Source organism: Rhodnius prolixus, unplaced genomic scaffold (genome assembly GCF_049639745.1).
Source record: "Rhodnius prolixus isolate KJV_2025 unplaced genomic scaffold, Rpr scaffold_9, whole genome shotgun sequence".
NCBI classification, from domain to species: Eukaryota; Metazoa; Arthropoda; class Insecta; order Hemiptera; family Reduviidae; genus Rhodnius; species Rhodnius prolixus.
The window spans coordinates 19,888,490-19,903,745 of NW_027411604.1; the positions used below are offsets into that span (position 1 = coordinate 19,888,490).

Sequence of the window (15,256 nt, forward strand, 5' to 3'; positions counted from 1 at the left end):
ATACGAGGGTCGTTTGAAAAGTCCGTGCAAAAATAAAAACTACTTAATTTTTTGGGGTAAACCTTTTTTATTTTTCAACATAGTCTCCTTTTAGGCTTATACACTTCGTCCAACGCTCTAGTTTGTTGATCCCTTCCGAATAATAGGATTTGTCCAAGTCTGAAAAATAGCCATTCGTTTCTGCAATCACCTCCTCGTTTGAATAAAATCTTTTTCCCGCCAGCCATTTCTTCATATTGGGGAACAAATAGTAGTCCGAGGGAGCCAAGTCTGGAGAATAGGGGGGATGTGAAACGAGTTGGAACCCTATTTCCATTAATTTTGCGACCACAACTGCTGAGGTGTGTGCTGGTGCGTTGTCGTGTTGGAAAAGGACTTTTTTGTGGGCCAATCGTGGGCGTTTTTCTTGCAGCTCGGTTTTCAAACGGTCCAATAACGATGAATAATATGCACCTGTAATAGTTTTACCCTTTTCCAGATAGTCGATGAGGATTATTTCTTGCGAATCCCAAAAGAGAGTCGCCATAATCTTTCCGGCCGGAGGAACGGTCTTCGCCTTTTTTTGGCGCAGATTCCCCCTTGGTAACCCATTGTTTAGATTGTTCTTTGGTCTCAGGAGTGTAGTGATGTATCCATGTTTCATCCACAGTGACGAAACGACGCTTAAAGTCCTGCGGATTCTTCTGGAACAGCTGCAAACCGTCCTTGCAACACTTCACACGATTTCGTTTTTGGTCAAGCGTGAGCAATCGCGGCACCCATCTTGCGGATAGCTTTGTCATGTCCAAATGTTGATGCAAAATATTATGTACCCGTTCATTCGAGATGCCCACAGCACTAGCAATCTCACGCACCTTCACTCTTCTGTCATCCATACCCATATCATGGATTTTATCAATGAATTCTGGAGTAGTAACCTCAACAGGGCGTCTAGATCGTTCAGCGTCACTTGTGCCCATATGGCCACTCCGAAAATTTTGAAACCACTTATAAACTGTTCTAATCGATGGTGTAGAGTCACCATAATGTTTATCAAACTTCTCTTTAGACTCCTGAGGCGTTTAGCCTTTCATAAAGTAGTGTTTAATCAACACACGAAATTCTTTTTCGTCCATTTTTTGAAAATCACTCGACTTCCTCGATTCAAACGTATGCCAAACACAAAGAAATAGACCGATCTGGCTGAAACTTGGTGTGTGTTCTTCCAAGAGATGCTACTAACTAAACATAACCTCGATACGCGCCAGTGATGCTATCTCTCTGACTTTGCACGGACTTTTCAAACGACCCTCGTATAATTGAATGTCTCGTTTAACCTAACAAGTAAAATGAGAAACATAATTGTATTGAATTCAAGATTTCCTTTTTCTTTTTAATCAAATTTCTTTAATTAAATTAAATTTATTTACGACTCCCTTAAGTGCATTCAAGATTGTTTACTTCCAATGGAATTCCCTTGAATTCAACAGTTTATATAATATTAAACAATAAAAATAACCCAGTTTTATTATTCCCTTGTTGTTAAGTTATGGAAATAAATTTTGTAATACTGTGTATATTAACTGCTTCACTTACAATAATATCTGAATATTTTCTAGTTGAAAAATTAAATGTATGAAAATAAGTTACTATTAAAATTGATGCACTAACTGCGGAAAGAGAAGGATGTGAAAATCTTTGTTTGAAAAGGGAAGACGTGCATAATAATAGATAGTTTTGGTTTCCGGCTAATATTAAGCGCAAAATGGTGCTAAAAAAATCGTTCCTTTCCAAAATAAAATAATTTTGTATTATTATTTACAGTATTATTGGGTAACTTTCCAAAAGGGGTCTCGTAATGTTTGTGTTATTGTTCATTAAAGAGGCATACACAACAAAGACAAGTTTAAATATTAGAATAAAGTACAATCTTTGTAGTGAAAGGATATATTTTATTACGAGGTGTGGCTATTAAATAACGAGACTGATGCTGCTACAGAATAACTATGCATGCGCCTAATCCTATCGACCGACAGCTGTGCAGCGTAAAGCCTACTCTTTCGATTGCAGCGTCTCACGTGTTTGTAGAGAAATCTGTCTGACCGGAACCTGACGTGTTTGTGTAAGAGGTGTTAGTTTCCTTTTGCCCGAAAACATGATACTACACATGAAGTAGAGCAACGAATTGTCGTGGAAATTTTACATCAAAACTTGATAAAACCGCTACTGAAACTCATCTTTTATTACAAGAAGTTTATGGCGATGAATGTTTATCACGTGCACAAGTTTTTGAGTGGTTCAAGCGTTTCCAAGATGGCCGGAGAAGAAGTCGGAGATGATGACCGCCCGGGTCGCCCTTCCACGTCCAAAACGGATGAAAATATCGATTATAATTAATCCAACATTATTACCGTGAGATGCTTGCTCAACTCCGTGAAAAAGTGAGTAAAAACGACCCGATTGGTGGAAGAACAAGTCACGGGGTTCTCCATCAAGACCAACGCGCCAGCTCACACTGCATTGTCTGTCAAGACGTTTCTAGCCAAGTACAACATTCCAGTTTTAGGCCAACCGCCTTATTCGCCTGACCCGGCCCCCATGTGACTTTTATCTGTTCCCCAAAGTCAAGTTCAGTCCAGTGAAAGAAAAAGCGGCACGCGTCGTGCAGGAGCTCACAGAAAAAGACTTCCAACACTATTTCGAACTATGGTAAATTCGCATGGAGCGTTGTAGGGATAGGGTAGGGGTGTATATTGAAGGTGATAATAACTAAATATGTATAAATTTAAAATAAAATGTTTTATAGCAATAGTCTCGTTATATTAACAGCTACACCTCGTACATTATGGTATTGTGTTCGATTCCTGGATTAGGCCTCTTGGATTTTTTTTTTTTTTTTTTTTTTTTTTTTTTTTTTTTTTTTTTTTTTTTTTTTTTTTTTTTTTTTTTTTTTAAAGAGGGGGAAAATGCCAACAGGCACCGTCCGCCGAGGCGGGTGTGTGGGGCTTCACCCACTAAAACCCCTCTCTTTTTTCAGGTGAGTTCCCTCCACGGCACCACCATAAGGTATTTCTTCGGGGAGGCACCTCGTATATTATTCGCCACATTTTACAAACAGATAGTTCTTATCTTTCGATCCTCTCCAGATCCTTCCTGTTTACCATTAAAATCCTCATAATATTCAAGGCGATGACATGCCAATTTTCTTTACGCCACAGCATTGCCATCATCAGCGTTTCAGGGACAATAACTCCTGTAACGTCCATAATGTTTTCCCTATCTACCTTCCACCGCACGCAGTCAAAGAGTGTGTGTTTAGCATCATCTCTAGGTGAGTCTCCATAAATATGCACTGCAGCTAATATCCTTCTATATTTATTCTATTTTTATATTTATCTTTCCTGAGTACATCTGCCCAGATCTCACCTCCATTCAGTACCACGGCTTCTGTTACCGAGATCAGCATACGGCGCTTACATGGAGCCGGGCCTCCGATATTCGACATCAGTCGACTTAAATTAGCAGTTATCTTGGCTGCTTTTATCGCTGAGTGCTTCAAGTGCTCATCGAACTTTACTTTACCATCTACAATAATTCCCAGGTACTTCACCTGATGTGTTTAATAAAAGAAATTTACAGTAAAGTATGTTTGCCGGTTGCCTCCGTTTGCGATACCTATTTGTTAGAGTTGGACGTAAAGCCCGCCTAAAAAAAAATAGGCATTATTTAAGTTTTACTATTGGTAGGTTTACTTCATTACAAACGTTTAAATTTGTAACAGAAAGTAGGGCTTTTAGTCATTCAAAATAGATCATTTCAAACACTTAAAGCACAATAGTCAAATCTACCAGCTATTACACAAGTTCTTAAATACGATCTCATTTTGGGGCAACAAACTCCCCTTTTCTATAACCTAACTTTGACTATCTTCGGGCAGCCAATCACTCTGTAATATTTTTAAACTATTTCTTTTCAGAAAACTTAGCCCTTATAAATCGTTAGGAACAATGGGAGATGTTCCTCCCTAACGCAGGGAATTTGGCCATTACCTAATGGTTCCATTATTCTGTCCAATCTTCAGAAAATTCAGTTACTTATTAACGTCAATTAAAAACATAAATTGAAATATTTAGTTATACTTTATAAGAGGAAATAATTAATTATTTTAAATAATTGAATGACTCTTACATTATTACTTTGTTTTACGCTGTACATTCTTTATTTTTAGACAATTTTGAGCCACAATTTCGTCCTCTAATTAACAACTTACATTAATTACCGATTAATATAATAGAAATATATTGCAATGGCCATAACAGCAACAGCCATCAGTAGGGTTCCAATTGACTTCAATTGCACGAAGCCACTCATCAAAGTAAAACAAAATTTCTTAAAATAAAAATATGAACCCTTGATGTTACCAAATAATTAATGTTTATCTAATTGTTTCGTCGACCAGAAATTGTTAGGAATTTATAAATGACCTTAATTTTGTTCTTTCCGTATAAAATGTTGAAAAGAATTAATCGGATATTAGAATTTCATGTATCGATATTTTTTATCATACAATAGTATTTTAGGTGAAATGTACAATAAATATTTACAAAATGAATATCGGTAAGTTTCTGATGCTTTTATAAAGTATTTTTGGTACTTCAAATGTAATCTTTAAGCAAAATTAGTTTATTTTTATTACAGAATATTGTAACTTCCCCAACATCTGAATTAACTTGAGATGGAAATAAAGTTTCCTTAATGAAAAGCCATTCATCTAATGAACTATACTGAATATAAATCTGTTTTTAGCGCCATTCAACAAAATTTATTTTTAAGGAAACAAGATTATTGCCAATTTTAGTCATAATTTATTCCTTTATTTTGTTTTTGAGCCAAGCTTTCTGCCTAGGGACTACGTCACCTACAGGGCTTGTGCTTATTAACAATTATAATAATTTTGTACATTGTTAACATCAAAAGTTAGTGAGTGTTTCTATGCTTACTGTTAACATTATGTCACAGGTCCATATTTTGTCGTTACAGTTAGCCGTAACTTTTTGGGAGCCATCTAAAGGTTTTTGACGTGAATACGTGTTTAAATTTGCTATCATATGGAGGCAATCCAAAAAACCTAATTGATAACAAAATCGGGGGATACAGTTTGGCATTATAGTTTCGAATCTATAGTCTACATCCAAAATTAAATTAGACCACTGGATAGCTAAAGGATCAAAGAATTCATTACGATAAGCGAGGACTGTGACGCATCGCGTGCGGTGGACGGGGAAGCGCCGCCATTTTAAGATCATTTTGCTGCGTATCGAGATTTGCAATTAGTATAACTTTTGACTCGGAGAAGCTACGATGTTCGTTTAAGTTTTAATCGTCAGCTGTCATCACAATCTATCGATTGTATATAAAACATTAGTGTAAAATAGTGACAGTGAATATAATAAGGTGTTAGAATAAAAAAAAAATATCAAAAATATATAATGTCGGTCTATACGCGTCGAAAAGCCAAAACCAAATACAGAGATCGGTATACGGTTGGAAAGAGCATCTCAAGAACAATCGAATGGTAATAATAAAACACCATATGACCAAGTCAAGCTGTGCCGGGAACGTAAAAGAATGAATGCGGCCGAGCGGATCAACGACGGTGTCAGTACATCTGCTGCTTGGGCGGTTGAAATTATGCAAATGGATGATGAAATCGCTTCTACATCGACAACGTATTTGTGTAGGCAAAGATTGTGTTCGATCGTCGATTATGAAGACACATTGGGCAGCAGCTAGTGCACGTTTCACTACGTCGTTTTTCAACAATCCATTCGGACATAGTAAGTGTGATTTGTGTGATCGTCTATGGTTTCTGGGCCCATTGAAGCTAACAAAAGAAAAACACTTACCGCTGCTTTTCGTATCACAGACCTATAATTAATAAAGTTATATTGTAACACAGTAATTATTTGTTTCCTTGATTTCATCCTAAATACTTAAATAAAAATATTTTATATAAAAAATATAACCCGTTACGTAAACGTATTCACGTACAACACACGGCCGTGTCCATGACAGCCACAGTTTGTTTTTTTTTTTGCTGTGTACAAAGTTTCCATGCCCGATTGCCGTCATGCCAGCGATACCAGCTTTATAACAACCTACGGGGTCTCCAAAAAAGTTTAGGTGTTGTTTTTGTAACATTAGCGTTCCATTTATACAATTGTGGGCCTTACTTAATCAACAATTTGTGAGGCCAGTAGTGTGTCTTCTTGAAGCTACACACCATTTTTGTAAAGGATTGTAACATTTATAGACTCCTTGAGGTTTTTTTTTTAAAAAAAATATGCAAGATAGACTTAAAAAATCATTGAAAGGGAATGTCGAATAGGTGTTCACATAAGAGTTTTTCAATTAGTCTATTAGAACTATTTATTCTAGGCTTTCATAGGTTTGTGTTATTGAAGGGTATTAGAGGATTTTGTTTTTCAAAAAACCATTATTTGTCGTACCTAATTCTTTCATCTTCTATCAATTACTGATATAATTAATTTACTGTACATTTGCAGAAATCTTTTCGCATTAATTTCGTTTTCTAGAAATGACCATTTTCATTTTAATACTTCAATTATGTTCACATTTAAAAAGAAACCTTCGTAGATTTATCTTCTATTAATATGAGGCTACATGTACGACCGCCGCACGTACCTTCTCTAGTTGGATACAGGGACATATTGCTAGTTTAGGTTTACGATCAGTTTTATTACTATCTATTGTTGTCGATGCGAGCAAATAACTAGCGCATCCGAGCGAACAAAAGAATTGAACATAAAACTGTTATATTTATAATAACCAAACGTTTAAAGTTGCCTTCTGTTCACCGCTGTGAAGTTAAACAAAGTGGAAATAGGTTTTAAAAACTGCTAGCTCAATATAAAAGAGGCCCTTTAAATGTATGAGGCAAAATTTAATATGTAAATATTATTAAAAATGAATTATTACATTTTTTTTCTCTCTATTTTTTTGGTGCTTTCTGGACCATATTTTTTTAATTTAGGATGGAAATAATTCTTTATTATATTTTATGAAATAGGCCACCATCTTTTCTTTTATTATTACTAAAGTATGCTGCAGACTTCAGCCCTGACTTCCATGACCATCAAGTAGGGAAGCGTTGTATTTTAAGGCATTATCGTGGCATTTCCAACAAGTATAATGTGTCTTTGTCAAGAAACTAAAACTTATCTGAGTCTGCGATTCCTTTCTAATTGGCCACCTTAGACCGCCAAATTTCTTTATATCTGGCCGTGCGGAGATTATCCATCGCATTTTAAACATGGTTGATAGGCTCAAAATAGCTACGTTTATATCCCTTAGAGTTCTTGGGTCAGTAATGTCCAACTACCAATTAGGTATCGTGGACATGGGCGTCAACGCTTTATCCCTCTACATAAGTACAGACTATCATCGTATCCAACAAACAGCTAATATATAGGCCATACTACAAACAACCTCTATGTTACCTTCTTTTTCGTATATGTGCTTCCTTTATACAGATCGTTCTAATTGTAGACCGTTCCTAGGCGCAGTGAGAATGTTTAATAGCACCAAATATTCCAGTAATTTCTGTAAGCAGCACTCTATTGGTATGATTTTCAAAATTATAAACGAAGATGTGTCCAAAGAACATGTGGTTCATTTAGTTTACAGTTAAGCAGTGGCCTTAGATTGCTAAAATATTTTAAGGGAGAAAGAGTAGTAATCGCCTATTTTTTTTCAGGCGGGGCTTAACGTCAAACTACCAATTAGGTGTCGTGGACAGGTTGTAGCCTTATACTTTACTAGAAACAATTTTTTTCTAACAAATAAAAAGTAGCCACACGCGGGATTCGAACTGGTGACCTCCGTCTCACTAAGCCACACTCTTGACCACTAGACTAACACCTGCCTCTATTCAGTAATGTATAAGGATTTCTTTTCTCTTCAAAGATCTATTCTATCTTTACGAAATGTTGCACCATTCACTTTGCTTAGTCACTGGGCTTTCTCAGAACATTCCTTTATTTCTCAGGGCATTCTCTGATTGTCTTTTATTGACAACTGAAAACATCTTTTTTTTTTAAGGCTACTTTTCTAATTAAAATTTTATGGCTTAGTGAAAGTAAAACCTTTACTCAAATCCTGAGTTAATTGTGTTGATAAATACGAGATCAACGTGGCAGACTAATAGCGTCTATATCACCCAACCTTCTAAACCTTCATTGCTGTGACTAGTAAAGTACAATGACTAAAGATAATGTCTCATTAAGTCTAAGCCTCCGTCTCCCGATTTCCCTTCGCTGTGGATATGCTTACCCTCTATTTCCTCTTCTGGTACAGGGGTAACGTTTCCCTATAATACTTCCACCCTCGAACCGACCGACAACGTATTGATTTTTTACTTGTATGCGCTTTTAATGTAGGGAGACTGACTCTTTTTTTCCAAAGAATATAAATCTTTTTTTCTTTTTGTTTAATTTAGCCTTCATTTTATTTGTATTTTCAATGTGAGCTATTGGAGGAGTGTCTCAAAGCGGACATTTATGATGAAAAAATCTCTTATAGACAATTTGAGATAATTTCAATTCTTGGCTTATCAATATTAAGAGAAAATAAGGAGCAGACTCATACAGTACTTTCTTTTATTGCAATATTACAATTTAGAATTTGAAATTTTTATAGATTCAATTATTAAAGCAACAGTAACTAAGAGGAGTGGGGGGAAAAAGCTGGATTTGAGTTAGAACTTAGTAAATAAAACGACAGAGTTCTCTAGCTACTTCAGCCCAGAACTATAATATTTAAGCTTTCAGTATATTCACACATTTCCGGGATGCCACATGAAATCAACTTTTCCGGAAAATATTATTAATAAAAATGATAATTCATTATATGAGCTATTTAATTAATACAGTATTTGATTATTTTTATGAAAAAGAAACCTCTTGTGGAATGAATTTTTGGTCTTTTTATTCTGGTTAATAATATAATTATATATTATATTTATTATACATGGATTCCCGAAGTAAATTAGTTTTGTTTCATTTTTGTAAGTACTCATTTTTACTGTAATAATAATAAAATGTTATTGTTAGGATAAATAAAACATCTCATATCTCTTTAGCTATTAATTTCCTAATTTAAACAAAATTTGGCTAGTACTTTCTTTCGTCAAAAGTAATAGAAAGTAGTAAAATGAAAAATATGGGTCTTCCATTTTATTACGGGCCAAAGAGGGCGTGGTGTGATATACGTATGGGTAGGCGTGGTTTAAATGAACTGTTCTCGCTTCTGATTGGCTCTTCATTCCAACCTACTTTTCACACTTCCATTCTTCACTACGATTGGCCCATTCTTTATTGGTAATTATTTCTATGAAAAATAAAAGTTTCATTTTTTTTACTAATTTTTCCTCCGTAGGTATTTAATGAAGAATCAAATTATACAATAAAACATTTTCTCAATAAAAACTCAAAAAATAAAAGATTTTTCTTGCTAAGGGTAAACAGAAAATTGGGAATAATGGTTATTTTCTTGTGAATTTGGCAAAAGAAAATTTTGGGTCACGTTTCACCTACTTTTCCCTATCATTTTGTTGTTTATTTGAATAGGGCTGTTATTTAACGATTTTTAAAGGTTTATTGATAAATAGTTTGATACCTCCTATTACAATAAATTTAAGTTAAATGGGTGCTACACTTTACTGAACAAATATTTTGGCCATCATTTGAAATGGCCAGCAATGGTCTGTGATATCTAATAAATTCAAAATAATATTAATAAAAGTTTTATGCTATAAAATTGTTTAAATGATATTATTATTATAAAATTTGAATAAAACACATAGGTCTTGTTTTTCAAACGTTTTTAAATGGTTGAAATTACGTGCTATAGTACAAGTAAGAACAAATGTTGGGCACTTGCTAATTTTATGTACCGTTTGTCGTTTAAAAAATCTATAAAGTTTTATTTATGCATATGAAGTTTGTGCTTTTTGTATGATAATTTGTTTCCAAGCTTTTTGAGAAATTTCATACAAAGACATTACACAAAAAAAAAAAAGTTTGAATGCACTTTTGTGCAGCAATTAAAAAAGTATAATTAAGGTGAAACTTTCGGGACTTTGAAACCACCAAGAAAAAATAATTTTGACAGAGTAGATTTAATAAATAACCTTGCTCAGTAATGATTCAAAGATTAAATAAAGACCTCTTTTCAATTAAAAAGGCTTTTTTTCTATTTTCTATTTTTAGAGCAATAACGTTTATCTGTTAACATTATGAGGATCTTTAGAATATGCAGAGATATGCAAATGCCCCAGATAGAACTTGCAGGCTAGCCCACCACTCAACCAGCTTTATCCTAACAGACATACCGAGTACCGCCAACAACCCTTCTTTATCTACCATTTCCAAATACTATCCAAATGTCAACTCCATTATTAAAAACATAAATATACGTTATGAACGTTGAAAGTGGTAAACAACCAGTCGTATTTTCCTTTTTATGTAGACATATAACCCATTTTGAAATGGAAGATATGAAACGTTCTGTTGACTATGTTATCTAGAAGGCATGTTGAGAGCAAAACTATGAGAAGATTTTTTAGTATTAGTTGATGCCCCATAAATGCTACTCATTAGAGAAATTTCTGATCCTGAAAAAATGATTATTAAAATAAAATTTAATTATTTTTTTTTTTTAATGATTTAAGGCACGTCAACGTCTAAGGTTATTGGCGCTCGGAGCTTTATTCAGTGCATACCGGCCTCCGGACAGTGTTCTCTCGTTACAGACAGCACTGTCCATCACTGGACAGTGAGCTGTAAGAAGCTCCTGGGAAGAGAAAATCTAAGGGTCAACAGCTGGATTCGAACCTGGGACCTCCGCATGGGAGTCCAGTACGCTAACCGCATAGCTAATCCCTTCCCTAAAATTTAATTATTATTTTGTATTTAATGTCAGCTAATGAATTCCGGAGTTTCAAATTTTAATAAAGTTATTAATAAAGAATAAAGTAATTAAAATAAAAAAGTATCCCTTTTGAGGTTCCCGGAGTTAGTAAAAAGAATTTTTACAACTGGTTAGCTATGCATATTGGGTTCCCACGCGGAGATGCCGGTTTCGAATCCAGCTGCTGGCCGTTTTAAATTTATTTCTCTTCCTAGAAGCTTCTTATAGCTCATTGGTCCGATGATGGGGACAGTGTTGTCTATAACGAAAGATCAACTCTAAGAGAACATTTGAAATACAGTATCTGGTATTTTGTCCGGTAAATTCTTTTGAAAAAAGAGTTCTAGAGAAAAATTTATCGTACCTAATTGTTTTCTTCAATTAAAATAAATAATGTAGGCCTCATTTACATTTGTAATAATAATTGGAATTTAATACAAAAGTGTAATAAATTTTAAATGATTTCCTTTTGAGGCAGCGTGGCTTTTCTCAATAAATTTTGTGCTTTTCTTTTTCACTCAAATTTTTCCAAAAACTATTTTATTAACTAAATTGCGGTAAGAGATATTGATTTCAAATTTTGTTGAGAGACAGAAAAATTTTCCGTTTTATGTAAATAAAATCTCTTTTAATAAAATATTAATTAGGTCAGAATTAGTAATATTTTTTAGGGATAAGTAAATATTTCTGGGCAAACAATTACTAACAAAGTGTAACTACTCACTAAGCCAATAGCAAGCCTTTAATATCCAATTATGTCTGTATAATTGTTTGTTACAATTTGTGAATATTAACATTGCTTTATTTAATAATAATAATAATAATAAAATAAAAGTGGAAGTGAACGCTAATTGTTTATTTTAGTTTTTAGGTAGATTTACCTTTTATTATCCACCTTTTAGACATTATTCCCTCAAGAGAATTTTTTACGATTCTACTTTTATAATAAGTTCTTTTTAATTATTTTAATTATTACTTATTGTTACTATTTTACTTTTTCTCACTATACTAGGTCAGGGGTCGGCAACCTATTTTAAGTAGAGAGCCATTTTCTCCTTAAATAATTTTAATAAATCTTACCAAGAGCCGCAAGGATGATGGTGTAAAAAACTCTGCAGATCATTTGTATTCACAAATTATTATTTTATGATATTTAATAACATTTAAATGTTTTATATATTTATTTTCGGCTGAAATACAAACAGAACTGGACGTTCCACTTCCTCTCTCACTACCACCAAAAGCCTTTACTCCTTCGGACGTTAAGTACACTATCAAGAATCTTCCATCTAGAAAGTCTCCTGGATATGACCTCATCACCTCTGAAATCCTCCGCCACCTACCTAAAAAAGCTATCATCTTCCTCACCTACATTTACAACTCTGTCCTTCGTACTACATACTTTCCGCTATCCTGGAAGTATTCAGTAGTGCGAATGATTCCGAAACCTGGAAAACCTGCTCACCTTCCCTCATCCTACAGACCTATCAGCCTACTGCCGACTCTAGGAAAAGTTCTTGAAAAACTGCTACTTAAGCGTATTAACCCCATATTGTCGGAGTTTGGTGTTATACCAGACCACCAATTTGGTTTCAGGCGTCATCATAGTACTGTTCAACAATGTCACCGGGTTGTTGATGTTATTGCTTCAGCACTGGAGAGAAAACAGTATTGCTCAGGGGCATTCTTAGACGTAAGCCAGGCTTTCGACCGTGTTTGGCATCCTGGATTACTGTTCAAACTAAAAAAGCATCTTTCCTCAACGTACTACCTCATTCTGCACTTCTATCTTTCAGATAGGTTCTTTCAAATTAGTACTGGCTCAGCAATCTCTTCTTTCTCCACAGTGGGGGCGGGAGGGCCGCAGGGGAGTATACTAGGCCCCGTTCTCTACACAGTATACACATCAGACATACCTGTACAACCCTCTACACTACTCTGTACATATGCAGACGACACAGCCATACTTTCCACAAGTACACATCCTACATCAGCTTCATACAAATCTGTAATTTGTATGAAGCTGATGTAGGATGTGTCTGTACACACTTACATAAAATAGAATCCTGGGCAAAGAAGTGGCGGATTAAAATGAACCCACAGAAATGCCAGCATGCCACGTTTACTCTCCGGCGGGGCTCCTGTCCACCTGTCCTCTTCAACAGCAATCCTCTTCCTCATACAGATCTGGTGCGCTACCTTGGGCTCTACATAGACAAGCGACTCACGTGGAACCCACACACTAAACTTAAAAGACAAGCTATGACAAAACGTGCGAAACTACTTTACAGACTTCTTGGACGACGCTCCAAATTACCTATTGAACTCAAACGATTAATATACAGTACTATCCTCAAACCAATGTGGACTTACGGACTAGAGCTGTGGGGTTCAGCCAAACCTACAAACGTACGGACTGTACAAACATTTCAGTCAAAACTCCTCCGACAGATAGCTGACGCTCCTTTCTACGTGACTAACCTCACTCTACACAACGACCTTAACATCCCCTTCGTACACCAGTTAGCCAAGACTAAATATCAAAAATTCCATAGTGCTCTCTCCACTTGCTCCAATTCTCTAGTACAGTCTCTCGCCTCCTCTGATATTCCTGACAATCCTCCTCGCCGACTGAATCGCCAGTGGCCCCGCGACTTCCTCGCAGTCTGAAGGCCTAAAATAAATATCCTGTAGAAAGTGCTGCCGCTGGGCAGTTTCTTTCCTCCTGCCTTTCACGCCTCTATACTTCTATCTCCTTATTTACTTATTGTATAGTGTATTATACAGATTGTAAATGGCTAAATAAATTAAAAAAAAAAATATATATTTATTTTTACATATTACTAAGTAAATAAACAAATAAATAATAAGTAAACCAGTATTTGAATGAAAATGGCGGCAGTCTTAATAATTACGTCCTTTGTTTTAATATAATTCTATTCAATTTCACACCAATCACATTTAAAATTCTTTTTGAAAAAATATCTTAACTTTAATAAAAGAAATTCTCATTTTATCCAATAAAATTAAAATATACAATTTATTTTGGACGGGCTGAAGAGCCACACAATTTGGATAAAAGAGCCGCATGCGGCTCGCGAGCCGTGGGTTGCCGACCCCTGTACTAGGTCAGTATTGCGATCAAGATATTGCACTTTTGTTTCTTTTCTTGCTGTGACTCTTTCAGGCATTTCTTGAATACATCAAAGAAAGAAACTATACTCAAAAATAAATGTTTCGCTAAAAGTTTGAGTTTAATTAACATTTAACTATCTGAAGTACCTGTTTGTAGAATGATTTTTTACTAAATTTTTTAAACATTTCATCGACAATTGGTCCCATTGTTAATGTACATGTTACATTTACATACATTTATTTGGAATAATTTTTTCAATCAACTTTAACTAAGGCATTCGGAGCTTTGTAGGTTCTGTCAGGAAGAAGAAGAAACGGCACTGCGCGTGTTGTGTCAGTGTGAGAGGTTATTACTTCTTGGGTAGGAAAAACCAAGGCCTGAGAGCTTTACCCAGGAGCCACACTCCAGAATTAAGAGTCTGTTTAAGCGGTACGGGTCTGGAGGGGGGGAACTCTAAAGTCGGGGAGCCACAATAGATCCATAGGGGTCGCGGTAGCGTGTAGGCCTTGAGGCCGCCATAATTTAATCTATTCTAAGGTATTCGGAGGATCGATGGAAATTAAGGTTTCCAAAAAGAAGTGTAATTTCAGTGCAGTATCTTTGATAATCTTGGTTTTAATTGATTGTTTTCAATTTTGGAGTTTTGAAAAACTGTACTTTATAACTTCGCGAGCGTTCTTTATGGGTACGATTCTGGTAATTTTTTTTAAGAAAATTGGTCGTATCTAATTTCAATTAATGTTATTCTGCCAGGAGACGATCACGAGTAAATGTGCTTCCGTCTGAACCAAAATAGTCACCACTTTTTATACGACTTGTAGCATCACGCTACTGAAGGTGGTTGTTATGTACAAACCTGAGATGGTCCAGTCTCACTTCACAGATCTTTACAGAAAAGTTTTGGGGCCAAAAGAAGACACCCTCCGGCTCCAGTAGATCAATTTTATTCTCTCTCCTCAATTTTCCTCATCCGATCATCGAACAGGAATACCTCCTACAGTTCTCTTTGGATGATAACTCCCAATCTTGGGAAATTAATGTATGACTATTCTCGAACCAAACCACAGGCCTTTAATACCTTATATTGTGTTTACCTCAAATTACTACTTAAACCTTTCATTAAGCCAATTAATCGCCTAGTTTTTCTGACAG

The 15,256-nt window shown here is 35.3% G+C and overlaps 1 protein-coding gene across 3 annotated transcripts in view; it reads left to right on the plus strand.

The window, feature by feature from the left end:
• The window catches only part of LOC141454028 (uncharacterized), a 772,684-nt gene that overhangs the window by 13,736 nt on the left and 743,692 nt on the right, over positions 1-15,256 (plus strand). The window lies entirely within an intron of this gene.